This window comes from Balaenoptera ricei, chromosome 4 (assembly GCF_028023285.1).
Source record: "Balaenoptera ricei isolate mBalRic1 chromosome 4, mBalRic1.hap2, whole genome shotgun sequence".
NCBI classification, from domain to species: domain Eukaryota; kingdom Metazoa; phylum Chordata; class Mammalia; order Artiodactyla; family Balaenopteridae; genus Balaenoptera; species Balaenoptera ricei.
In genome coordinates, this window is record NC_082642.1 from 115,633,038 (window position 1) to 115,658,756 (window position 25,719).

At 37.3% G+C, this 25,719-nt stretch overlaps 1 protein-coding gene and 1 pseudogene across 8 annotated transcripts in view; one reads left to right on the top strand and one right to left on the bottom strand.

Moving 5' to 3' along the window:
* Nucleotides 1-1,340: 1,340 nt before the first annotated feature.
* Nucleotides 1,341-13,009, bottom strand: LOC132364415 (olfactory receptor 5AC1-like; annotated as a pseudogene).
* The window catches only part of GABRR3 (gamma-aminobutyric acid type A receptor subunit rho3), a 61,854-nt gene continuing 48,506 nt past the window's right edge, over nucleotides 12,372-25,719 (top strand). For 5 of the 8 annotated variants that reach the window (XM_059921336.1, XM_059921333.1, XM_059921340.1 and 2 more), the window contains exons 1-3: nucleotides 12,372-12,715; nucleotides 12,959-13,012; nucleotides 21,007-21,100. The gene's annotated coding sequence lies outside the window, so the exon portion shown is untranslated. Of the gene's footprint in view, nucleotides 12,716-12,958; nucleotides 13,013-21,006; nucleotides 21,101-25,719 lie in introns of those variants that run through there. The other 3 variants (XM_059921337.1, XM_059921334.1, XM_059921339.1) reach the window with 3 other exon arrangements.

Sequence of the window (25,719 nt, forward strand, 5' to 3'; positions counted from 1 at the left end):
AGACTGAAATTGTTGAAAATCGCCTACAAGTACAGATAGTTTTTAATCATGTGGGATATTTTTAAAATAAATTTTGTTATTGGGGACCAATTTGAATTAATCTTGAGACCATACAAACAAGTTGAATTTTTCCATTAATGCTTGTATGCTAGATTGAAGTGATAAAATAAATTTACCATATGCCTACATTTTTAGATAATACTTTTAGTATGTTTGTTGGAACTATTGAGATCTAAAGTGTTTTTAAAATACTAGAACAACAAGCATATTTTTATTCTTAAACAATTTAAACTACATTCTCATTTTGTATAATTATTTTTCCTAAATGAATGTGCTAAGAAAAAACAGATTGTCTAAGGAACATATTGTTTTGCTAACAGAGGAGTTGAATCATTTATGTCTATTTAATACTTCTAAAATAAATTGGGGTATGTATATATATTTAAGTGATCACGTCCCAAACTGAAGTACATTAGTGGTAGGGAATTCATTGACACAAGTTTTCATCCATATCTTTACATACTAAACCAGGTTCTTGACTCTGATCTAGGTTCCCTGCCTTCTTCCCAGTCAGCTTCTGCTAAAACTGATTGGAACAGTAATGCAATCAACGCTGACCTCTGGAATTGCTTCTTATTACACTCAGATATTCCTAAACTTATAAGTTATGGAATATCATGCTACATGCAATATCCCTTATAAAAAACAGTATGTGGAGTTATACATATGAACTGTGGTTAATTTTGATGCTCCATTCTTTAATTCAATTCATGCCAGCTTCCATTTGTCTTCCTAAGATCCACCAAATTTTAGAACTTTTTACTTTTTCCTTTATCACTAAATAGTACATTTCTTCTCAGGATTATGTTCTGTCAAGAAGCACTTTTATTTTTATCAGTCTACTGGAGTTACTGTGTATGGCAGAGAACAGTGAAGCCTTATTACTTTGTAGGTCCAGAGCAGTGAGCTAGGCTCACTCAGGAACTAAGTGACTAACCCTGTATGCCAGCCTCACAGCTATTTCTCAGTAAAACTGTCAATTACTATCTAGAATGTTTAAAGTCCCAGGAAAATAGCTAATTTGCAAAAGCTAAATGCTTAAACAAAAATGGAGCACAGTGTTTCTAAATGAGCTAGTTACAGGTAAGATTACCAAACTTTCACTGGCCCCATATCCAAGTAAACATAATAGGAAGCTGGGTTCCTTCACACAGAGCCATGGATCACAATGACCACTAGCTCTCTGATGAAACGGCATAGTCATGGCCAATCTTTAGGACTGGGGGCTTTTTTCAGCAGACAGTAAAGAAGAAACAGTTTGAAACTTGTCTAGCAACTATTCATTTCTTTATTATTCTTCTCAAGTCATGTATAAACTCTTTGTTCCTCGGGCTGTAAATAAAAAGATTTAGTAGAGGAATCATTATTGTATAAAATAAAGAATACATTTTGTCGTGATCTCCAGAGGGCCCAGACCCAGGATGCACATACATGAAGAAAAAAGTGCCATAAAACAAGCAAACAGAGAGCAGGTGAGCACTGCATGTGGAGAAGGCTTTGCTCCTGCCCTTTTCAGACTTTTTTTTCAGGATGGCAAAGAGGACACGGGTGTAAGAAACCATGATGGTCATAAAACTGAAGACTTGTATAAAAGCTGAAGAGATAAAACCCAGAAGTGTATTAACTGTAAGATCAGTGCAAGAAATTTTGAACAGTTGTAAAATTTCACAGTAGAAATAATGTATTACATTGGACCTGCAGAAAGTTAATCTAAATAACAAACCCACATGAATTGCTGAATGTAGAAAACCAATGAAATATGAAACAGCTATAAACTGAATACAGAGTCTGTTGGGCATCACCACTGGATAAAGCAAGAGGTTGCATATGGCTATATAGCAGTCATAGGCCATCACTACCAGGAGGAAACATTCTGAGGTGGCACTGGACCTAAAAAAATAAAATTGGGCCATACAAGGAAAGGTATCACATGATTTTTTGATAAAAAATGTATAAACATCTTGGGAATTACAGAAGATGAAGAACAAGCATCTGCAAAGGCTAAACTGCCAAGGAATGAGTAAATGGGGTTGTGAAGATGGGGGTCCTTCCAGATGAGAAAAATCAGTCCAAGGTTGCCCACCACAGTGGTGAGGGAGATCACCAAGAACACCAGGAACAGGAGACCTGCAGTCCTAGAAGATCTATAAGCCCTGTGAGAACCAACTCAGTCACCGTGTCTTGTTTGCTTCTATCATATTCACTCAGGCTGATCACTGCAATGGAGAAATGAAATGAAAAAAATTAATCAAGGTTAATTGAAAACTTATATTGGATTGCAGTGTCAATTTCTGTATTTCAGATGCCCCTTACTGAACAAATATGAAGGTAAAGGGTCTCTCTTTTTAAAAACACGCTGAAGAGTGTTAAGTATATTATAAAGAATTCTGAGGAGGAAGGAGTTTTTTAAAGGTTTTTCAAATATATATTTACCTAAAAGGTTTATGGAGCAGGCTGTGGACACCATTTGCCTTAGTCCATAACTTGTCACTCATAAATACCTTAAAACTGAATGTATTAACAGTGAAATGTTCTACAAAATTAAGAATAAAAAATATGTAATACGTTTTATTCTACAGTCTCTAAAAAGTGAGACTGGTGCAGGTTCAAAAGTGTTTTCACCATTTCTCAAGAACTCAATTGTAACTTTTCTATTGAACCAAAAAACTAGACTGTATCTTTGTACAATGGATATGTATCATTTCCTACTAAGACATTAATGGGTAGAATAGTAAGACAGTAAGTTAAAATTTCATTTTTGCTGTTTCCTATCCATTATCATTATGTTTGATTATGTATTCATCAAAAATTACCCCAAATTCCTAACAGACTCTTTTGGTTATACATTCCTCAAAACAACACCAAATTTCAAATAGACTGTTTTTAATTTTACTCAATAAATTCTCATATGTGAACATAATCATCAAACATTTATTTAGTGTCTCCTAAGCTAGAACACTGTCATTCCTAGCTCACCCACACTGTAAAACTGTAACTCTGTGTTTTACCAATGATGTTAAAATAACCCCTCCTTTAAGAAGAGAGAAAAGATCAGATATTAGCCAGCTTATCTGCAGATTTGGGAAGAATCTAAGAGCTAGGACTCTACATGCCAATGTAGATAATTATCATGCAGTTAACCAAGAATGTTTCTAATATGTCAGAAGCACATAATTCTAAAACAATTATCCTTCCCTGCCCTTTTTGAGATTACAAGTGAGACTATCAAAGTCAGGGTAGAATGTAACATTACAAAAAACACCAAAGTGGAAAGAATAGCCAGTGTTTAATGTTTTGAATATCTGGATTCAATTTAAATAGTAAAAATTAAGATTTTGTTTACACCCAAATCAAATGAGGAGAAAAGATGAAACACGTTGGTAGGCAATGGCTAACATGAAGATAGCTGAGGCAGAAAAGAGCCCCAAATTACAAATGCACCTGTTAATCTTATAATCTTGTGAAGCAAATGAGAAGGCTAGATCCTGTGGAAACCCAGAGGGATAAACCTAAGTCCACATCATCACAATGCATTTTATCAGTGACAAATTGTATACATTTCTGAATATACAATGTGTTCTGTGCCTCCAAATCCCTGCCTCGGTTATCTAAAGAAGGATCTAGCCATTTAGAAACAGCTGATCTAAGTATATAACCATGCAAGGGAATAAGACTTGGATTCACAGTTCCCTGGCTTTTATGACATGTCCAACCACATGGGAGTCATTCCAGCACAAATTTTTATTTCTATATCCTAGTCACCAACTCTGCAGAACGTAGATGAAGATTTCACTGCCAAGTCTATGCTAGCCTGAAACATTTTCTCAAAGTGCCTGCACTGTAATTCAAAAAAAGGAAACAATGTAGAAAATTTGAGGAAGATAGGGTTTGTGAATTCAGTTCTGACAAGAATAATATTTGAACAGTAAATATATAGAAGAATTGGGGTATTTTCTACAGAAATGCACATAGAGGTTTTGTGGGGGGGGTTGTTTTTTTCTTTTGTTTATTTTTTTCCTTTAAAAAGGGAGGCTATGTTGAGGAAAGCACTTCTGCAAACTTCATAAGGAATAGGAAAAGAGAAAATTTGTTTGAGATTAAGATTAGACTTAAAAAGTACAAAATGAGAGGCTGGTAACATTGGCAGTAGTCATTGAGCAAGCACACTGCTGTCATATCATTGAAAGTAGCAGATTATCTACATTTTACATTCTGCCTAGAATACAGTAATGAGGTATGGCTTGGGGCAGATGTGGTGAACTCCTTCTTTCTGCCTATCTCCAGAGATGTAACAATCTAAACAAGAACCGGATTGAAGACAAAGGCATAGACTGCCCTTAAAACTCCATAACCCTATGATTCTTCACTGTTGGAAAATCTTCTGGATTCTGTGACAGTACAGTAAAGGCTAGAATGAATTCCACTTTTACAGACACAAACTATTAAATAGATTGGTTCCATAACTCATTATCCTGGCAAAGAAAATGTTCACAAAAATGTAACAAAACTTCTGAAGCTTTGAGTCTCAATTCCACCTCTAAATTACTAAATGACAATGCCTAAACCACTTTATGACCTTGTTCTAAGATTCTCATCTGTAGTGCACTGGATTTTCTAAGGCACATCTGCCCACAGTCTATGAGTCTATGACTCCTCTTTGCTATTTAGTTAACTAGTAGAGTATAACGGTTAAACACACAAACTCTATATGTAATATCACCAATTCAAATCTTCATTCTACAAATATATAGCTTGTATCCCTAAGGGTTCAGAGGCTTGAACATAATGTTTATTTAACTGTTCAGTTCAGGATTGCTGCCTGTTCCATTTGGTAGTTAAATCATTTCAAATTTTTTTCAGATATTTTGACAGCTCCTGAGAAACTCTTGGTACTAAAATGATATGTTCTATCACATTTCATGGAAAGGATAATGACAATAAAATAAAGCATTGAATTCTCACCCAATCCCAATAAGAAGATGCAGAGATGCCATAAAATATAAATTTTCATGAAGAACTCTTAAAGTACAAGAACAAAAATGTCAAAAACAATTATTCATCTCATTAATCTTCTTTGAGAAATGCAGTTTAGAAGGAAAGGTATTTATATCCTCCCATCTTCAAATCTGTTTGTGAAGATAATATTGAAACTCCCTCAATGCTACCAAAAGATTCCCTATAGAATAAAGTCAATCTATTGGGTATTATAGGTTAATCAACATATCATTTTGAACATACTCATTTGCAACTATTATTTTCATAGCTTGTTTCTTTCTTCTAAAAGCAATTTCAGTTTAATAGTAGAAAAATTACAACCTAATTGTAGAAAAAAATTGAAAATGTAGAAAAGCACAAAGGAAACAAATTGCTGTAATCTCACTAATCACTGGAAAATACATTTAAATTTTGGGTATTTTTTCTTTCACCTTTAACCAATGCATGTACCTCTCTTGGTATATTTACATATATATTTGTTTTACACACATTTATATATATAATTTATTGAAAATTTTATATATATGATTATGCTACAGCTACACATATTTTTCACAAACTACTTGTAATTGAATAATATATCATTTATATTCTCCTATGTTCTTCTTTTCTTTTTTAACATGTTTATTGGAGTATAATTGCTTTACAATGGTGTGTTAGTTTCTGCTTTATAACAAAGTGAATCAGTTAAACATATACATATATACCCATATCTCTTCCCTCTTGCGTCTCCCTCCCTCCCACCCTCCCTACAGCTTCCCTCTAGGTGGTCACAAACCACCAATCGAATCTCCCTGTGTTATGCGGCTGCTTCCCACTAGCTATCTATTTTACGTTTGGTAGTGTATATATGTCCATACCACTCTCTCACTTTATCCCAGCTTACCCTTCCCCCTCCCCATATCTTCAAGTCCATTCTCTAGTAGGTCTGTGTCTTTATTCCTGTCTTGCCCCTAGATTCTTCATGACCATTTTTTTTTTCTAAGATTCCATATATATGTGTTAGCATATGGTATTTGTTTTTCTCTTTCTGACTTACTTCACTCTGCAAGACAGAATCTAGGTCCATCCACCTCACTACAAATAACTCAATTTCATTTCTTTTTATGGCTGAGTAATATTCCATTGTATATATGTACCACATCTTTTTTTTTTAACTTTTGGGTTTATTTATTTATTTATTTATTTATTTATTTATTTATTTATGGCTGTGTTGGGTCTTCGTTTCTGTGCGAGGGCTTTCTCTAGTTGCGGCAAGTGGGGGCCACTCTTCATCACGGTGCGCGGGCCTCTCACCGTCGTGGCCTCTCCTGCTGTGGAGCACAGGCTCCAGATGTGCAGGCTCAGCAATTGTGGCTCACGGGCCTAGTTGCTCCGTGGCATGTGGGATCTTCTCAGACCAGGGCTCGAACCTGTGTCCCCTGAATTGGCAGGCATATTCTGAACCACTGCGCCACCAGGGAAGCCCACCACATCTTCTTTATCCATTCATCTGTTGATGGCCACTTAGGTTGCTTCCATGTCCTGGCTATTGTAAATAGAACTGCAATGAACATTGTGGTACATGACTATTTTTGAATTATGGTTTTCTCAGGGTATATGACCAGTAGTGGGATTGCTGGGTCATATGGTAGTTCTATTTTTAGTTTTTTAAGGAACCTCCATACTGTTCTCCATAGTGGCTGTATCAATTTACATTCCCACCAACAGTGCAAGGGGGTTCCCTTTTCTCCACACCCTCTCCAGCATTTATTGTTTCTAGATTTTTTGATGATGGCCATTCTGACCGGTGTGAGATGATACCTCATGGTAGTTTTGATTTGCATTTCTCTAATGATTAATGATGTTGAGCATTCTTTCATGTGTCTGTTGGCCATCTGTATATCTTCTTTGGAGAAATGTCTATTTAGGTCTTCTGCCCATTTTTGGATTGGGTTGTTTGTTTTTTTCTTATTGAGCTGCATGAGCTGCTTGTAAATCTTGGAGATTAATCCTTTGTCAGTTGCTTCATTTGCAAATATTTTCTCCCATTCTGAGGGTTGTCTTTTCGTCTTGTTTATGGTTTCCTTTGCTGTGCAAAAGCTTTTAAGTTTCATTAGGTCCCATTTGTTTATTTGTGTTTTTATTTCCATTTCTCTAGGGGCTGGGTCAAAAAGGATCTTGCTGTGATTTATGTCATAGAGTGTTCTGCCTATGTTTTCCTCTAAGAGTTAGATGGTGTCTGGCCTTACATTTAGGTCTTTAATCCATTTTGAGTTTATTTTTGTGTATGGTGTCAGTATGGTTTCATACTTTTACATGTATCTGTCCAGTTTTCCCAGCACCACTTATTGAAGAGGCTGTCTTTTCTCCACTGTATATGCTTGCCTCCTTTATCGAAGATAAGGTGACCATATGTGCATGGGTTTATCTCTGGGCTTTCTATCCTGTTCCATTGATCTATATTTCTGTTTTTGTGCCAGTACCAAACTGTCTTGATTACTGTAGCTTTGTAATACAGTCTGAAGTCAGGGAGCCTGATTCCTCCAGCTCCATTTTTCGTTCTCAAGATTGCTTTGGCTATTCGAGGTCTTTTGTATCTCCATACAAATTGTGAAATTTTTTGTTCTAGTTCTGTGAAAAATGCCAGTGGTAGTTTGATAGGGATTGCATTGAATCTGTAGATTGCTTTGGGTAGTAGAGTCATTTTCACAATGTTGATTCTTCCAATCCAAGAACATGGTATATCTCTCCATCTATTTGTATCATCTTTAATTTCTTTCATCAGTGTCCTATAATTTTCTGCATACAGGTCTTTTGTCTCCTTAGGTAGGTTTATTCCTAGATATTTTATTCTTTTTGTTGCAATGGTAAACAGGAGTGTTTTCTTAATTTCACTTTCAGATTTTTCATCATTAGTATATAGGAATGCAAGAGATTTCTGTGCATTAATTTTGTATCCTGCTACTTTACCAAATTCATTGATTAGCTCTAGGAGTTTTCTGGTAGCATCTTTAGGATTCTCTATGTATAATATCATGTCATCTGCAAACAGTGACAGCTTTACTTCTTCTTTTCCGATTTGGATTCATTTTATTTCTTTTTCTTCTCTGATTGCTGTGGCTAACACTTCCAAAACTATGTTGAATAATAGTGGTGAGAGTGGGCAACCTTGTCTTGTTCCTGATCTTAGTGGAAATGGTTTCAGTTTTTCACCATTGAGGACAATGTTGGCTGTGGGTTTGTCATATATGGCCTTTATTATGTTGAGGTAAGTTCCCTCTATGCCTACTTTCTGGAGGGTTTTTATCATAAATGGGTGTTGAATTTTGTCGAAAGCTTTCTCTGAATCTATTGAGATGATCATTTGGTTTTTCTCCTTCAATTTGTTAATATGGTGTATCACATTGATTGATTTGCATATATTGAAGAATCCTTGCATTCCTGAGATAAACCCCACTTGATCATGGTGTATTATCCTTTTAATGTGCTGTTGGATTCTGTTTGTGAGTATTTTGTTGAGGATTTTTGCATCTATGTTCATCAGTGATATTAGCCTGTAGTTTTCTTTCTTTGTGACATCTTTGTCTGGTTTTGGTATCAGGGTGATGGTGGCCTTGTAGAATGAGGTTCGGAGTGTTGCTCCCTCTGCTATATTTTGGAAGAGTTTGAGAAGGATAGGTGTTAGCTCTTCTCTAAATGTTTGATAGAATTCACCTGTGAAGCCATCTGGTCCTCGGCTTTTGTTTGTTCGAAGATTTTTAATCACAGCTTCTATTTCAGTGCTTGTGATTGGTTTGTTTATATTTTCTATTCTTACTGGTTCAGTCTCGGAAGGTTGTGCTTTTCTAAGAATTTGTCCATTTCTTCCAGGTTGTCCATTTTATTGGCATATAGTTGCTTGTAGTAATCTCTCATGATCCTTTGTATTTCTGCAGTGTCAGTGGTTACTTCTCCTTTTTCATTTCTAATTCTATTGATTTGAATCTTCTCCCTTTTTTTCTTGATGAGTCTGGCTAATGGTTTATCAATTTTATCTTCACAAAGAACCAGCTTTTCGTTTTATTGATCTTTGCTATAGTTTCCTTCATTTCTTTTTCATTTATTTCTTATATGATTTTTATGATTTCTTTCCTTCTGCTAACTTTGGGGTTTTTTTGTTCTTCTTTCTCTAATTGCTTTAGGTGTAAGGTTAGGTTGTTTATTTGAGATGTTTCTTGTTTCTTAAGGTAGCATTGTATTGCTATAAACTTCCCTCTTAGAACTGCTTTTGCTGCATCCCATAGGTTTCGGGTCGTTGTGTTTTCATTGTCATTTGTTTCTAGGTATTTTTTGATTTCCTCTTTGATTTCTTCTGTGATCTCTTGGTTATTAAGTAGTGTATTGTTTAACCTCCATATATTTGTATTTCTTACAGAGTTTTTTCCTGTAATTGATATCTAGTCTCATAGCATTGTGGTCAGAAAAGATACTTGATATGACTTCAATTTTCCTAAATTTACCAAGGCTTGATTTGTGACCCAAGGTATGATCTATCCTGGAGAATGTTCCATGAGCACTTGAGAAGAAAGTGTATTCTGTTGTTTTTGGATGGAATATCCTATAAATATCAATTAAGTCCATCTTGTTTAATGTATCATTTAAAGCTTGTGTTTCCTTACTTAGTTTCATTTTGGATGATCTGTCCATTGGTGAAAGTGGGGTGTTTAATTCCCCTACTATGATTGTGTTACTGTCGATTTCCCCTTTTATGGCTGTTACCATTTGCCTTAGGTATTGAGGTGCTCCTATGTTGGGTGCATAAATATTTACAATTGTTATATCTTCTTCTTGGATTGATCCCTTGATCATTATGTAGTGTCCTTCTTTGTCTCTTATAATAGTCTTTGTTTTAAAGTCTATTTTGTCTGGTATGAGAATTACTACTCCAACTTTCTTTGATTAGCATTTACATGGAATATCTTTTTCCATCCCCTCACTTTCAGTCTGTATGTGTCCCTAGGTCTGAAGTGGGTCTCTTGTAGACAGCATATATATGGGTCTTGTTTTTGTATCCATTCAGCCAGTCTATGTCTTTTGGTTGGAGCATGTAATCCATTTACATTTAAGGTAATTATTGATATGTATGTTCCTATTACCATTTTCTTAATTGTTTTGGGTTTGTTATTGTAGGTCTTTTCCTTCTCTTGTGTTTCCTGCCTAGAGAAGTTCCTTTAGCATTTGTTGTAAAGCTGGTTTGGTGGTGCTGAATTCTCTTAGCTTTTGCTTGTCTGTAAAAGTTTTAATTTCTCCGTCAAATCTGAATGAGATCCTTGCTGGGTAGAGTAATCTTGGTTGTAGGTTTTTCTCCTTCATCACTTTAAATATGTCCTGCCACTCCCTTCTGGCTTGCAGAGTTTCTGCTGAAAGATCAGCTGTTAACCTTATGGGGATTCCCTTGTACATTATTTGTTGTTTTTCCCTTGCTGCTTTTACTATTTTTTCTTTGTATTTAATTTTTGATAGTTTGAGCAATATGTGTCTTGGCATATTTCTCCTTGGATTGATCCTGTATGGAACTCTCTGTGCTTCCTGGACTTGATTAACTATCTCCTTTCCTATATTAGGAAAGTTTTCAACTATAATCTCTTCAAATATTTTCTGAGTCACTTTCTCTTTCTCTTCTTCTTCTGGGACCCCTATAATTCGAATATTGGTGCATTTAATATTGTCCCAGAGGTCTCTGAGTCTGTCCTCAATTCTTTTCATTTTTTTTCTTTATTCTGCTCTGCAGTAATTATTTCCATTTTTTTATCTTCCAGGTCACTTATCTGTTCTTCTGCCTCAGTTATTCTGCTATTGATCCCTTCTAGAGAATTTTTAATTTCATTTATTGTGTTGTTCATCTCTGTTTGTTTGCTCTTTAGTTCTTCTAGGTCCTTGTTAAACGTTTCTTGTATTTTCTCCATTCTATTTCCAAGATTTTGGATCATCTTTAGTATCATTATTCTGAATTCTTTTTCAGGTAGACTGCCTATTTCCTCTTCATTTGTTAGGTCTGGCAGGTTTTTACCTTGCTCCTTCAACTGCTATGTGTTTCTCTGTCTTCTCACTTTGCTTAGCTTACTGTGTTTGGGAACTCCTTTTCACAGGCTGCAAGTTTGTAGTTCCTGTTGTTGGTGGTGTCTGCCCCCAGTGGCTAAGGGTGGTTCAGTGTGTTATATAGGCTTCCTGGTGGAGGGGACTAGTGCCTGTGTTCTGGTGGATGAAGCTGGATCTTGTCTTTCTGGTGGGCAGGACCACGTCTGGTGGTGTGTTTTGGGGTGTCTGTGGCCTTATTGTGATTTTAGGCAGCCTCTCTGCTCATGGGTGGGATTGTGTTCCTGTCTTGCTAGTTGTTTGGCATAGGGTGTCCAGCACTGTAGCTTGCTGGTCGATGAGTGCAGCTGGGTCTTGGCGTTGAGATGGAGATCTCTGGGAGATTTTCACCATTTGATGTTATGTGGAGCTGGGAGGTGTGTTGTGGACCAATGTTCTGAAATTGGCTGTCCCACCTCAGAGGCACAGCCCTGATGCCTGGCTGAAGCACCAAGAGCCTGTCTTCCACGTGGCTCAGAATAAAAGGGAGAACAAAAAAGAAAGAATGAAGAAAATAAAATAAAGTTATTAAAATAAAAAATAATTATTAAAAAATAATTTTTTAAGTAATAAAAAAAAAGAAAGAAGAGAGCAATCAAACCAAAACTCAAATCCACCAATGATAACAAGCGCTAAAAACTATACTAGAAAAAAAAAAAAAAAAAAAAACGGACAGAGAGAACCCTAGGACAAATGGTAAAAGTAAAGCTTTACAGACAAAATCACACACAGAATCATACACATACACACTCACAAAAATAGAAAAAGGGAAAAAATATATATATATCATTGCTCCCAAAGTCCACCTCCTCAATTTGGGATGATTTGTTGTTTATTCAGGTATTCCACAGATGCAGGGTACATCAAGTTGATTGTGGAGATTTAATCCGCTGCTCCTGAGGCTGCTGGGGGAAATTTCCCTTTCTCTTGTTTGTTGGCACAGCTCCCGGGGTTCAGCTTTGGATTTGTCCCCACCTCTGCGTGTTGGTCGCCTGAGGGCGTCTGTTCTTTGCTTAGGACGGGGTTGAAGGAGCAGCTGATTCGGGGGCTCTGGCTCACTCAGGCCGGGGGGAGGGAGGGGTACGGAGGCGGGGCGAGCCTGCGGCAGTAGAGGCCAGTGTGACGTTGCACCAGCCTGAGGCGCGCCGTGCATTCTCCCGGGGAAGTTGTCCCTGGATCACAGGACCCTGGCAGTGGCGGGCTGCACAGGCTCCCGGGAGGGGCGGTGTGGAGAGTGACCTGTGCTCGCACACAGGCTTTTTGGAGGCGGCAGCAGCAGCCTTAGTGTCCCATGCCCGTCTCTGGAGTTCCTTTAAGTGGTGCTCTTAATCCCTTCTCCTCACGCACCAGGAAACAAAGAGGCAAGAAAAAGTCTCTTGCCTCATCGGCAGCTCCAGACTTTTTTCCGTACTCCCTCCCGGCTAGCTGTGGCGCACTAGCCCCCTTCAGGCTGTGTTCACGCTGCCAACCCCAGTCCTCTTACTGGGATCCGACCTCCGAAGCCCAAGCCTCAGCTCCCAGCCCCGCCCGCCCCGGCGGCTGAGCAGACAAGCCTCTCGGGCTGGTGAGTGCTGGTCGGCACCGACCCTCTGTGCGGGAATCTCTCCGCTTTGCCCTCCGCACCCCTGTGGCTGCACTCTCCTCCGTGGCTCCGAAGCTTCCCCCCTCCGCCACCCGCAGTCTCCGCCCGCGAAGGGGCTTCCTAGTGTGTGGAAACCTTTGCTCCTTCACAGCTCCCTCCCACTGGTGCAGGTCCCGTCCCTATTCTTTTGTCTCTGTTATTTCTTTTTTCTTTTGCCTTACCCAGGTATGCGGGGAGTTTCTTGCCTTTGGGAGGTCTGAGGTCTTCTGCCAGCGTTCAGTAAGTGTTCTGTAGGAGTTGGTCCACATGTAGATGTATTTCTGATGTATTTGTGGGGGGGAAGGTGATCTCCGTGCCTTACTCTTCTGCCATCTTGAAGCTCCTCTCCTCTCCTATGTTCTTAGTTTGAAAAACATGGGGGTTGTCTCTCTGGCTACATCAATTTTATAAAAATCTATAATTATAAAGTTATAGAGATAAAGATAATTTGTCCAAATATATGCATGATATTAAGGATTTTCTTTCAACAAATCATGGGCCTCTTGGAAAATTGTACTGTTTTACAATACGAATTTTGAAATTACTAATTTCCCAAACTTTATACTACCAAAAAGAAATTTATAATACAGTTGACCCTTGAACAACACAGGTTTGACTGCACAGGTCCACTTATACTCAGATTTTTTTCAGCATTAACTTCTACAGTACTACATAACCTGCTGTTGGTCAGATCCATGGATGCAGAACGATTGTTACGGAGGAACCATGTATTCAGAGGGCCAACTATATGTTATGCTGGGTTTTCAACTGAGCGGAGGGTCATCACTCCTAACCCCAACATTGTTCAGGGTTCAACTGTGTATAAATATATATGTGTGTATATATATATATATATATATATATATATATACACACACACACACATATTCACATAATTGTATTTATCTATATCTATATTTATGATTAAACTTGGTAAGAAATATATCCGACCTAATGTATTTGTCAGAAATGTAAAACTACTGAAAGGCATAAAAATTTGTTTAATGTATGAAAATTAATCATTTCAAGTCTTAGGAAGACTTGAAATCTAGTAAAGTTGTTAATTTTACCAAATTAATATATAAATTATATGCAATCTCAAACAAAATAATTGGGAGGTAGTTTGATTAGTAAATTCTAATTCATCAGGAATCAAATTGATTTTTTTATGTCAAAAGAATTTTACAAAAAGAATAAAGATGGGAGATGTTCCATGCCTAATATTGCAATATATCATAAAGTTAGCTGTAACAATTGAAACTATGTTTGATGTCGTCAAGGTTCACAATGGGTACGAATTCACTAAAATGTGATAGTCTACTTCTAGACATGGAAAGAAAGAATAGCGAAGTTGATTAAGAGCATAGACTTTGGAAAGACAGACTTGGGATCAAAACTGGCTTTGCCTCTAAAACTATGATCAATAACTTAAATTATCTAAGCCTTGATTTCCTCATTTTGAAAGAAAGTAAATAATGTGCACTTATAAGACTGTTGCAAGAATCAAATGAGAGGATAAACAACAAGCCTTAGTGCTGTACTTCACAGGTAGAAAGGGCTCATTAAATATTAACTTTATTTGTGTTAGTTATTCTAGTTATTTATAAGTAAAGCAGCTAAGCTCTTTTGTTAGGGAATGGTATTTGGGGTGAGCCAAATTGAGATATTGCTAACTTGTGACAATGACAGTTTAACTTTGTACATAAAACAACTTTTATATCTAGCTCATGCCATCTGCAAGTTGGCACAGAGACCAGAAAATAGTGATTTTTGTGGAGTAAATGAGACACATCACCTGGAAAGGAAAAACCTATAGGGATTATATTTATTTATTTTATTGAAGTATAGTTGATTACATTATTACATTCGTTTCAGGGGTAAACTGGTGATTCAATATTTTTATAGATTATACTCCATTTAATTTATTATTAAATATTGGCTATTGTCTGCCAATACCTGTGAGCTCTTGCTCACTGAAGTTTGAGAATGACAATCTCAAGTGAAAAAAATCTCTGTAACATTGGCTCCTCTTCTGCTTGAGTGACCTGTCATAAATGTTACAAAGAGGCCATTTACTCCAATTATATAAATTAAGTACCTAGCAGACACTTTGTAATAGCTTAATGATATTTAATGGATTGATTATACTGTACTCTAATATAGACAAAAATGGAGAACTTGCCAATATAAATGAAACACCTGCTGAAATATGGGACTCTAGGAAGGCAAGATAAATATTTGTGAGGAAAGAATTGCAGTTAGCTTTTTATAAACTGAATAGATGTGCATAGCCAGTCTCCTCAAACTAATTATCTTTTGGAAATTTGAAAAAATTGGTGTCATGTATAATTTCTTCATTAATGCATTTGTTTTTAGAGAGCAAACACCAAGTTCATATTTGCTACCATAGAGACAGTTGTGTCAGACCTCCAAAAACAATAAAAGAATATCCATATGAGGAAAATGGTAATACTGTGTATAAATCTTACATCAGTGTATTTAAAACAACTAGGACTATATTTTTCCTTTATCAAGAATTTATTTATTTAAGCACTTACCATATGCCAAGCCCTATGCTCTGTGACTTCATACATATTCAACTGACAGTCACTGGTGGTTATTAGGAATAGTAGCAGCCTTGCTAAACTGTCATAAACTCATTCACTGGCTCATCATTTAAAACAATAATGTATACAAAGTATGATCATAAGGAAATTTTAAGGAACATGTCTCAGGAGGCAGGCAGATGGATACAGGATTCTCTGTAAGAGGAATCCGATAGCCATTTGTCTAAGCAGAGGCTAATGGAAAACAGATTCAGTCTTTCTTTAGCTACACCTGAAAGAAAACAAGAGTATGAACTAAACACAGTCAGGAGAAAATAGTGTTTATCAAGAGCAAAATTAAGCTATTATTTTTATACTACATTAATGTTTTATTAATGTAGATTTTTTATCACAGCATTGTTGCCTGTTTTTATAAATGAAATAATATGGGAAGTACTCTTGTATCTGGCTTATTTTACTCAACGTAATATTTTATATTCATCCATGTCATTGTGTACCATTAGTTTAATCAACTTTCTGTTGTATAGAAGTCCATTGTTTTCTTAAACACCACAGTTTATCCATTCTCCTGTTGATGGACTTTTGAGTTGTTTCCAGGGTTTGGTTGTAAATAAGCTAGCTATGAATTTGTCTTTCAGTGGACATTTGCACTCATTTTCTATTCCTAGGTTTTTACCTAGAAATAGATTAGAATTGCTGTTTTGTAAGGTAGTCAGGATCAGTGGCATAACAAGCTTATTTGACAGATGGAGTTGAAAATTTCTCAACAATGCCTCCTCTATATGATAGAAGTATTCTCAGTAATAATCACAAAATAAAATAATAATAACAATGGTCAGAAAAGAATACAAGCAATAAAAATTTTCTTTAATTTCACATTATGTCAGTAAAAAATAAAATATTATAGAATAAAAATGAAAAAGCAACAGATTAATGTTTTTAACTACATTTTTATATGTTTAAAAGAATATACATTTACATTTCTGTCACCATAATAAATAATTAATATTAGTTTCTGTTCTTATGCCTCAACTTCTACAAATTTGCCAATGATCTTCCAAATTTTTATCTTCTTTTTACACTTACATTCAATAGACCTATAACCAGAGTCATCAACATCTTTGCTGTAGCTGATGGAAGAACTAAAACATACACTTTGCAAACAAAAATATCCTACCTTGCAATTAGCATGCTGTTTCATTTTTATAAATTTTAAACACAGATAGAATTTTCAAGTGATTCCCATACAATGATATAATTAAAGTAACTTAAATTCTCCCTGTCTTTTTAGTCAATGTGTTCTCATTATTAAATTTTAATCTAACATTTAAATATAAGAATATGTAATACCAATGGGATTGGAGACAAAACTTCAATCTGAGTAATTTCAAACTTTTATAAGCTTATTCTTAAAATGAGTACAAATAGCTGAATTCCTATGGGTCTAGAGCAACTGTCAAATGGAAGTTCTCTGAATAAACTTCTAAACAGAATGTACTCTTTATTAATGCTTCTTTAATAACACATGCTAATTTAAATTTATATACATATGAGTAATACTTAACAGTAATGGCAGCAGTTGTTTCAAACAGATTAACAAAATATTTTTTTCATGGAGGAGCATACTATTACTGGTATCATTTAGAACTGCTAACAAATAACAATAAAAAGCAAGCTTGAGAGACAGAGTCAAGATGGTGGAGTAGGAAGACCCTGAATCCCTGTATGTGTTTGAACTTAAAAGACTATCATTTTAAAACAAGTAGATATAGTTATAGGTCAATATATATATGAACATCATGGTAACCATAAATTAAAAACTTACAATAGATACACAAAAAATAAAAAGAAAGGAACCCAAATGTAACATTAAAGAAAATCATCAAGCCACAAAGAAGTGGACTAGAAGAAGAAGAAAAGAACAGAGAAGAACCATAAAAACAGCCAGAAAACAAATAAAAAAATGGATATAAGTACATACTTATCAATAATTACTTTAAATGTCAATGGAGTAAATTCTCTAATCAAAAAATACAGGGTAGCCGATTGGATTAAAAATTAAAAAATCAAGGCCCATCTATATGTTGCCTACAAAAGAGTCACTTCAGAGCTAAAGACACAGATAGACTGAAAGTGAAGGAATGGAAAAAGACAACCCATGCAAATGGAAAAAAACAAACAAAAAAACCTGGGGTAGCTATACCCACATCAGTCAAAATAGACTTTAAAACAAAGTCTGTAATAAAAGAGAAAGAACTGCTTTATATAATGATAAAGGGATCGATCCAAGCAGAAGATATAACATAAATAAACGTATATGCACTTAATATAAGAGCACTTAAATATAAAAAGCAAATATTAACAGAGAAATTGACAGTAACACAATAATGGTAGAGGACTTTAGTACCCCACTTACATCAATGGATTGATCATGCAGACAGAAAATGAATAAAGAAACAGCAGGCTTAAATGACACATTAGACCAGATGGACTTAACAGATATTTATAGGACATGCCATCCAAAACGAGCAGAATACAGACCTTCCACCCTTCACAAAAATTAACTCAAAAAGGATCACACACCTAAATATAAAATGCAAAACTATAAATCTCATAGGAAATAACAAAGGAGAAAACCTAGATGTCTTGGCTATGGCGATGCCATTTTAGATACCATACCAAAGGCATAATCCATGAAAAAAACCCAGAAAACAAAACAAGCTAGACTTCATTAAAATTAAAAAGTTCTGGGGCTTCCCTGGTGGTGCAGTGGTTGAGAATCTGCCTGCCAGTGCAGGGGACACGGGTTCGAGCCCTGGTCTGGGAGGATCCCATATGCCGTGGAGCAACTAGGCCCATGAGCCACAATTACTGAGCCTGCGCGTCTGGAACCTGTGTTCCACAACAAGAGAGGCCGCGATAATGAGAGGCCCGTGCACCGTGATGAAGAGTGGCCCCCACTTGCTGCAACTAGAGAAAGCCCTCGCACAGACCCAACACAGCCATAAATAAATAAATAAACAACCCCCCCCAAAAAAATAATTACTGCTCTGATCACAGCATGTTCTCTTTAAAAAAAAAAAAAAAAAGTTCTGCTCTGCAAAAGACAATGTCAATAGTATGAGTGTGTTTCATGTTTGGTAATTGCAATCATTGTTGCTTTTGTTGTGGTCATCCATTTACAATGCTTGGTGTCAGTTTACTTATCTCTTGTAAAAATAAAATACAGTGTGTGTGAAAAAAAGAATTATGGGTAACACTAAGTAATGTGTTCTTTAATTTTTCATCAAGCACATAATAAAAATTTGAATATTGAGAAAAGAAAAAAGACAATGTCAAGAGAATGATAATACAAACTACAATATGGGAAAAAATATTTGCTAGACACATCTGATAAAAGACTATTGTCCAAAATATACAAAGAACTCTTAAAACTCAACAATAAGAAAACAAACAAACAAAAAGAAAACAAACAACCCAATTTTAAAATGGGACAAAGACCTTAACAGACACCTCACCAAAGAAGTTATACAGATGGTAAATAAGCATATAAAAAGATGCTCCACATCATATGTCTTCAGGGAAATGCAAATTAAAATGAGACACCACTACACATCTACTAGAATGGCCAAAATCTGGAACCATGACAATACCAAATGCTGACAAGGATGTGCAGCAACAGAAAGGCTCATTCACGGCTGGTGGGAATATGGACTGGTACAGCCACGTTTGAAGACAGTTTGGTGGTCTCTTACAAAACTAAACAGATTCTTACCATATGATCCAGCAATTACACTCCTTGGTATTTACCCAGTGTAGTTGAAAACTTATGCACCCACAAAAAAACCTGCACACAGATGTTTACAGCAGCTTTATTCATAACTGCCAAAACTGGGAAGCAACCAAGATGTCCTTTATAGTAGGTAAATGGATAAATAAACTGTGGTACATCCAGACAATGGAATATTATTCAGTGCTAAAAGGAAATGAGCTATCAAGCCATGAAAAGATATGGAGGAAACTTAAATGCTGTGAACCGTTAACTGCTCTTTAAAAATTGTCTTAAAAACAAAAGAGGAGGGATTCCCTGGTGGCACAGTGGTTGAGAATCTGCCTGCCAATGCAGGGGACACGGGTTCGAGCCCTGGTCTGGGAGGGTCCCACATGCTGCAGAGCAACTAAGCCCGTGAGCCACAACTACTGAGCCTGCGCGTCTGGAGCCTGTGCTCCGCAACAAGAGTGCCCACGACAGTGAGAGGCCCGCGCACCGCAATGAAGAGTGGCCCCCACTTGCCGCAACTAGAGAAAGCCCTCGCATAGAAACAAAGACCCAACACAGCCATAAATAAATAATAAATAAATTTTTAAAAAATTAAAAAAAAAACAAAAACAAAAGAGGAGAGAGTTCTGGAGATGAATGGCATTGATGGTTGCACAATAATTTGAATGTACTTAATACATACCTAACTGTTCACTGAAAAATGATTAAGATGATCAATTTTATGTTATGTATTTTCCCACAATTTCTTAATTGAGGAAAAAATTAATTATATTTCTATATACTAGCAATGTATAATTGGAAGCCAAAATTTTAAAAACCAGTGCCATTTATAATAACTCCAAAAATATAAATACTTAGGCATTAAACCTAATAAAATATGTACAAGATCTAGATGCTGAAAACTATAAAACACTATTGAAAGAAGTCATAAAAGACCTAAGTAGAGACATACCATGCTCTGTGATTGGAAGATTCAACATATGATGTCTATTCTCACCAAACTGACCTACATATTTAATGCAATGCCAATCAAAATCCTAGCAGAATTTTGTAGATGTAGAAAACTGACTCTAAGACTTATACAGGAGAACAAAGGAACTAGAATAACTAAAACAGCTTTGAATAAGAAGAATGAAATTGGAGGATTTTAAGATTTATTTACAATAAAGCTACAGTGATGACAGTATTTGCAAAGGTGTAGTAACATAGGCCAATGTAACAGAATAGGCTTTCTCCTATAGACAATATGAAAACATTTTAACCAGAGAAAATTTAGAAAAAAGAAGTATCACTAATAGAAATTTGGCAAAAGCATACGGAAGAGAGTAAAATAGAAAGCTTGGAGCAAGGAGGCTGATTGAGGTATTTATTTATGTTAGAGGCAAAACAGTCTAGTGGCCTTGGGAAGACAAGGGAACTAAAAAGAAAAAAAAAAGAAGAAGTTCTGAAGCAAAAAACCAAACAAACCAAAAACATTCAAGCCTTGAAAAGGTAGGGGTCAAAGATGACTTAAAAATTTCAAGACTGGAAGACTAGGAGAATGCTGGTAGTTTTGATCAAAGTCATGATGTTGGAAATGCAAAGACTACATTAATAAAGATGAATAAGATTGGCAGTTAACATTAATTATGTTAATTTTGTATTTTCAATGTACTAGACATTGTGCTAAACACATGGTATTATCCCATCAATTCTGACTATAATCCTAAGAGATAGGTCCTAGTGATGTCATCCCGAATTGACATATGAAGTAACTGACTCAGAGAAAAATATCCAGCCATTGCCAATGTTCACACATCTAGTAAGTGCAAGAATTAGGATTTGCACCTAGGAAGTCTGTTGCCAAAGATCACATTCTTAACCACTATATTTGATTGTCTCCTCAGGGATTTCAAAAATCATCTAAATCCATTTGCCTAATGAATACAGAAGAGGAAATGGAAGCCCAGAGAGGTTAAGAAGCTTTCTAAAAATCATACAGTTAAGTGCCACATCCCATCCCAGAGCCAAGTCTCCTAGTTCCTTATCCCATGTCCTTTCAATACATTACTCATGACATGCACTTTATTTTGATGGAAAGTCTCATTTTTATTGAAGTATAGTTGATTTACAATGTTGTGTTAGTTTCTGGTGTACAGCAAAGTGATTCAGTCTATATATAGGCTTTTTTTTTCATATTCTTTTTCATTATAGTTTATTACAAAATATTGAAGATAGTTCCCTTTACTATATGGTAGGACCTTGTTGTTTATCTATTTTATATATAGTAGTTTGTACCTGCTAATCCCAAACTCCTAATTTATGCCCCCCCTCCCTTTCCCTTTGGTCTATGTTTGTTTTCTATGTCTGTGAGTCTGTTTCTGTTTTGTAAATAAGTTCATTTGTATCATCTTTTTAGGTTCCACATATAAGTGATATCATATGATATTTGTCTTTCTCTGGAAAGTTTCTTTTTCCAGTGTTCACCTCTATAGCCTAGCGTTCCCAGAGATAAAACGAAATGCTATTCTTATATCTATAAAAGATGCTTTAAAATATGCTATGTTCAATCTTCACGCAAGGTAAATAATTGCGTTTTCCTGAATAACAGGGATTTTCTTTTTGCCTGAATCATTTGGCATTATATTATTAATCTTTTCATTTAATTTTGCAGTATCATAAGTGCTAATCATTTAGTTTGTGGTTTTCATTTCATAAGGAAGAGAATGCTTAAACAATATTGTGTAGTCTATGCTGCCATCTCGTGGTTATATTGTATTATTACACTATGATGAAGATTGCATTCCTGTCACCCACTTTCCACTAACGTGGAGTCCCCGCTCCCATCACTGTTGATTCTGTATCTTAGGAATGAAGTGGGAGGGGAATGAAAGAGGGGAGTGGGTTGGAAAGATGCTCTATCGGGGCTCTGGTAATTCTGGGAAACGGAAGAGAAAACACCATTTATGAGTGAGAGCAAGGTTTTTTGGAGGGATAGCAAATGCCTCCTAGTAGCTGCTCTTGACATGGCCATGTTATACTGCATTTCCAATACACCAAAGGATAGCTAGTGGGAAGCAGCCACATAGCACAGGGAGATCAGCTCGCTGCTTTGTGACCACCTAGAGGGGTGGGATAGGGAGGGTGGCAGGGAGACGCAAGAGGGAGGGGATATGGGGATATATGTATACGTATAGTTGATTCACTTTGTTATACAGCAGCAACTAACACAACAATGTAAAGAAATTATACTTCAATAAAGATGTTAAAAAAAAAAAGGAAATGAATTGTGTGCTTAATCTCTCCAGTCTTAGTTTCCTCATATACAAAAAAGAGAAGGATGTAGGTAGTCTAAATGATCTCCAAAGATCTTTGTATATCAACATTCTATGACTCTACAATTTCCCACTCAAGATATTTTGCCTACTTGGCATCAGGCGGACACAGTGGGAAATCTGTGGAGGCTTGGAGTTTGTTATTGTTGTTGTCAGATGTTCTTGATCCAATATAAATAAGGCCTCCACTTACCTTGTGTTTTCTCTTTGTAAGCAAAATAGCTGCATATCCCAAGATGAATATTGAGGACACAACCCTGCTATCCAAGTGTTCCCTTTGGCTCCCTGCCAAAGGAATAGAAACTGGCTGACATCATCAGAATGAACGGAGAGTGAACAGGAGGCAATTTACGTGAGGGAGAGCTTAAACATTTACAAAAGTCTCCTTGTGATTATTTTGTTTCCTGGTAGTTACCACTTTCTAATTTTGACATATGTGGTTTTCTGCTCTTTTCTTAAGAAGCTTACTGGATTTGCAAAGAAAGCACTAAAGGGATAAGGAGCAGATTCCGCAGCAACAGAGACAGATGTCTTACTGTAATTGAATTGAAACCGTAAGACCTTCTGTGAGCCAACTCTTTGTATCTTAGGCCATTGCCTTATTTTTATTTTTATGCAGACTTAAAATTTGTAACTAACAAATTTTAAACTGCTTTTATTCCTCCCTTAATGTTGATATGGATAGTTGTTCTAGCAAAGATTATTCAATGAAGAGGTCACATGGATTTGTGTCATTACTACAATGTGGAGGGGGGCACCCCGGGCACCCTGATATGATTAAGTGATGGTGAGGAGGCATATGACCTGCCAGACATTTGTGAAAACCATGTGTCCCCCAAAATAGCTCCATTGCCTGCCTGACAGGTGGATGAAATTCTACTTTAGTGCTTCATTCCTTCAGCTCAAAGTATTGTTACAAGAAATCCCCTCTTACTGTCTTGCCTACCCTTCATCAGCTATCAATATTTCATTATGAACTTAAAAGTTTAGTAGTCATCAAAAGTAGTCATGAGAAGAGCTTCAAGATGGCGGAAGAGTAAGACGTGGAGATCACCTTCCTCCCCACAGATACATCAGAAATACATCTACACGTGGAACTGCTCCTATAGAACACCTACTGAACGCTGGCAGAAGACCTCAGACCTCCCAAAAGGCAAGAAACTCCCCACATACCTGGGTAGGGCAAAAGAAAACAGAAAAAACAGAGACAAAAGAAGAGGGACGGGACCTGCACCAGTGGGAGGGAGCCGTGAAGGAGGAAAGGTTTCCACACACTAGGAAGCCCCTTCGCGGGCAGAGACAGGGGGTGGGAATGGGGGAAGCTTCAGAGCCACAGAGGAGAGCGCAGCAACAGGGGTACGGAGGGCAAAGCGGAGAGATTCCCGCTCAGAGGATCGGTGCCGACCAGCACTCACCAGCCCAAGAGGCTTGTCTGCTCACCCGCCGGGGTGGGCGGGGGCTGGGAGCTGAGGCTCGGGCTTCGGTCGGATCGCAGGGAGAGGACTGGGGTTGGCTGCGTGAACACAGCCTGAAGGGGGCTAGTGCGCCACAGCTAGCCGCGATGGAATCCGGGAAAAAGTCTGGACCTGCCGAAGAGGCAAGAGACCATTGTTTCAGGGTGCACGAGGAGAGGGGATTCAGAGCACCGCCTAAATGAGCTTCAGAGACGGGCGCGAGCCACGGCTATCAGCGTGGATCCCAGGGACAGGCATGAAACACTAAGGCTGCTGCTGCAGCCACCAAGAAGCCTGTGTGCAAGCACAGGTCATTATCCACACCTCCCCTCCTGGGAGCCTGTGCAGCCCGCCACTGCCAGGGTCCCGTGATCCAGGGACAACTTCCCGGGGAGAACACACGGCGCGCCTCAGGCTGGTGCAACGTCACGCTGGCCTCTGCCGCCGCAGGATCGCCCCGCATCCATAACCCTCCCTCCCCCCGGCCTGAGTGAGGCAGAGCCCCCGAATCAGCTGCTCCTTTAACCCCGTCCTGTCTGAGCGAAAAACAGACACCCTCAGGCAACCTACACGCAGAGGCGGGTCCAAACCCAAAGCTGAACCCCAGGAGATGTGTGAAAAAAGAAAAAGGGAAATCTCTCCCAGCAGCCTCAGGAGCAGCAGATTAAATATCCACAATCAACTTGATGTACCCTGCATCTGTGAAATCCCTGAATAGACAACGAATCATCCCAAAATGAGGCAGTGGACTTTGGGAGCAATGATATATTTTTTTTTTTCCTTTTTCTCTTTTTGTGAGTGTGTATGTGTATGCATCTTTGTGTGGTTTTTCTGTATAGCTTTGCTTTTACCATTTGCCCTAGGGTTCTGTCTGTCCGTTTTTTGTTTGTTTGGTTTTTTTTAGAATAGATTTTAGGACTTGTTATCATTAGTGGATTTGTTTTTTGGTGTGGTTGCTCCCTTCTTTCTTTCTTTCTCTTTTTTTAAATTACTTTAATTTTTTTTTATTTTCAATAACTATTTTTTATATTAATAACTTTATTTTATTTTTTTCTTTCTTTCTTTCTTTCTCCCTTTTATTCTGTGCCATGTGGATGACAGGGTCTTGGTGCTCCGGCCGGGTATCAGGCCTGTGCCTCTGAGGTGGGAGAGCTGAGTTCAGGACATTGGTCCACCAGACACCTCCCAGCTCCACATAATATCAAACAGCGAAAGCTCTCCCAGAGATCTCCATCTCAACGCCAAGACCCAGCTGTACTCAATGACCAGCAAGCTACAGTACTGGACACCCTATGCCAAACAACTAGCACGACAGGAAAACAACCCCACCCATTAGCAGAGAGGCTGCCTAAAATCACAATAAGGCCACAGACACCCCAAAACACACCACCAGACGTGGACATGCCCACCAGAAAGACAAGATCCAGCCTCATCCATCAGCACACAGGCACTAGTCCCCTCCACCAGGAAGCCTACACAACACACTGAACCAACCTTAGCCACTGGGTGCAGACACGAAAAACAACGGGAACTACGAGCCTGCAACCTGTGAAAAGGAGATCCCAAACACAGTAAATTAAGCAAAATGAGAAGACAGAGAAACACACAGCAGATGAAGGAGTAAGATAAAACCTCACCAGACCAAACAAATGAAAAGAAAATAGGCAGTGTACCTGAAAAAGGACTCAGAGTAATGATAGTAAGATGATCCAAAATCTTGGAAATAGAATGGAGAAAATACAAGAAACGTTTAACAAGGACCTAGAAGAACTAAAGAGCAACAAACAATGATGAACAACACAATAAATGAAATTAAAAATACTCTAGAAGG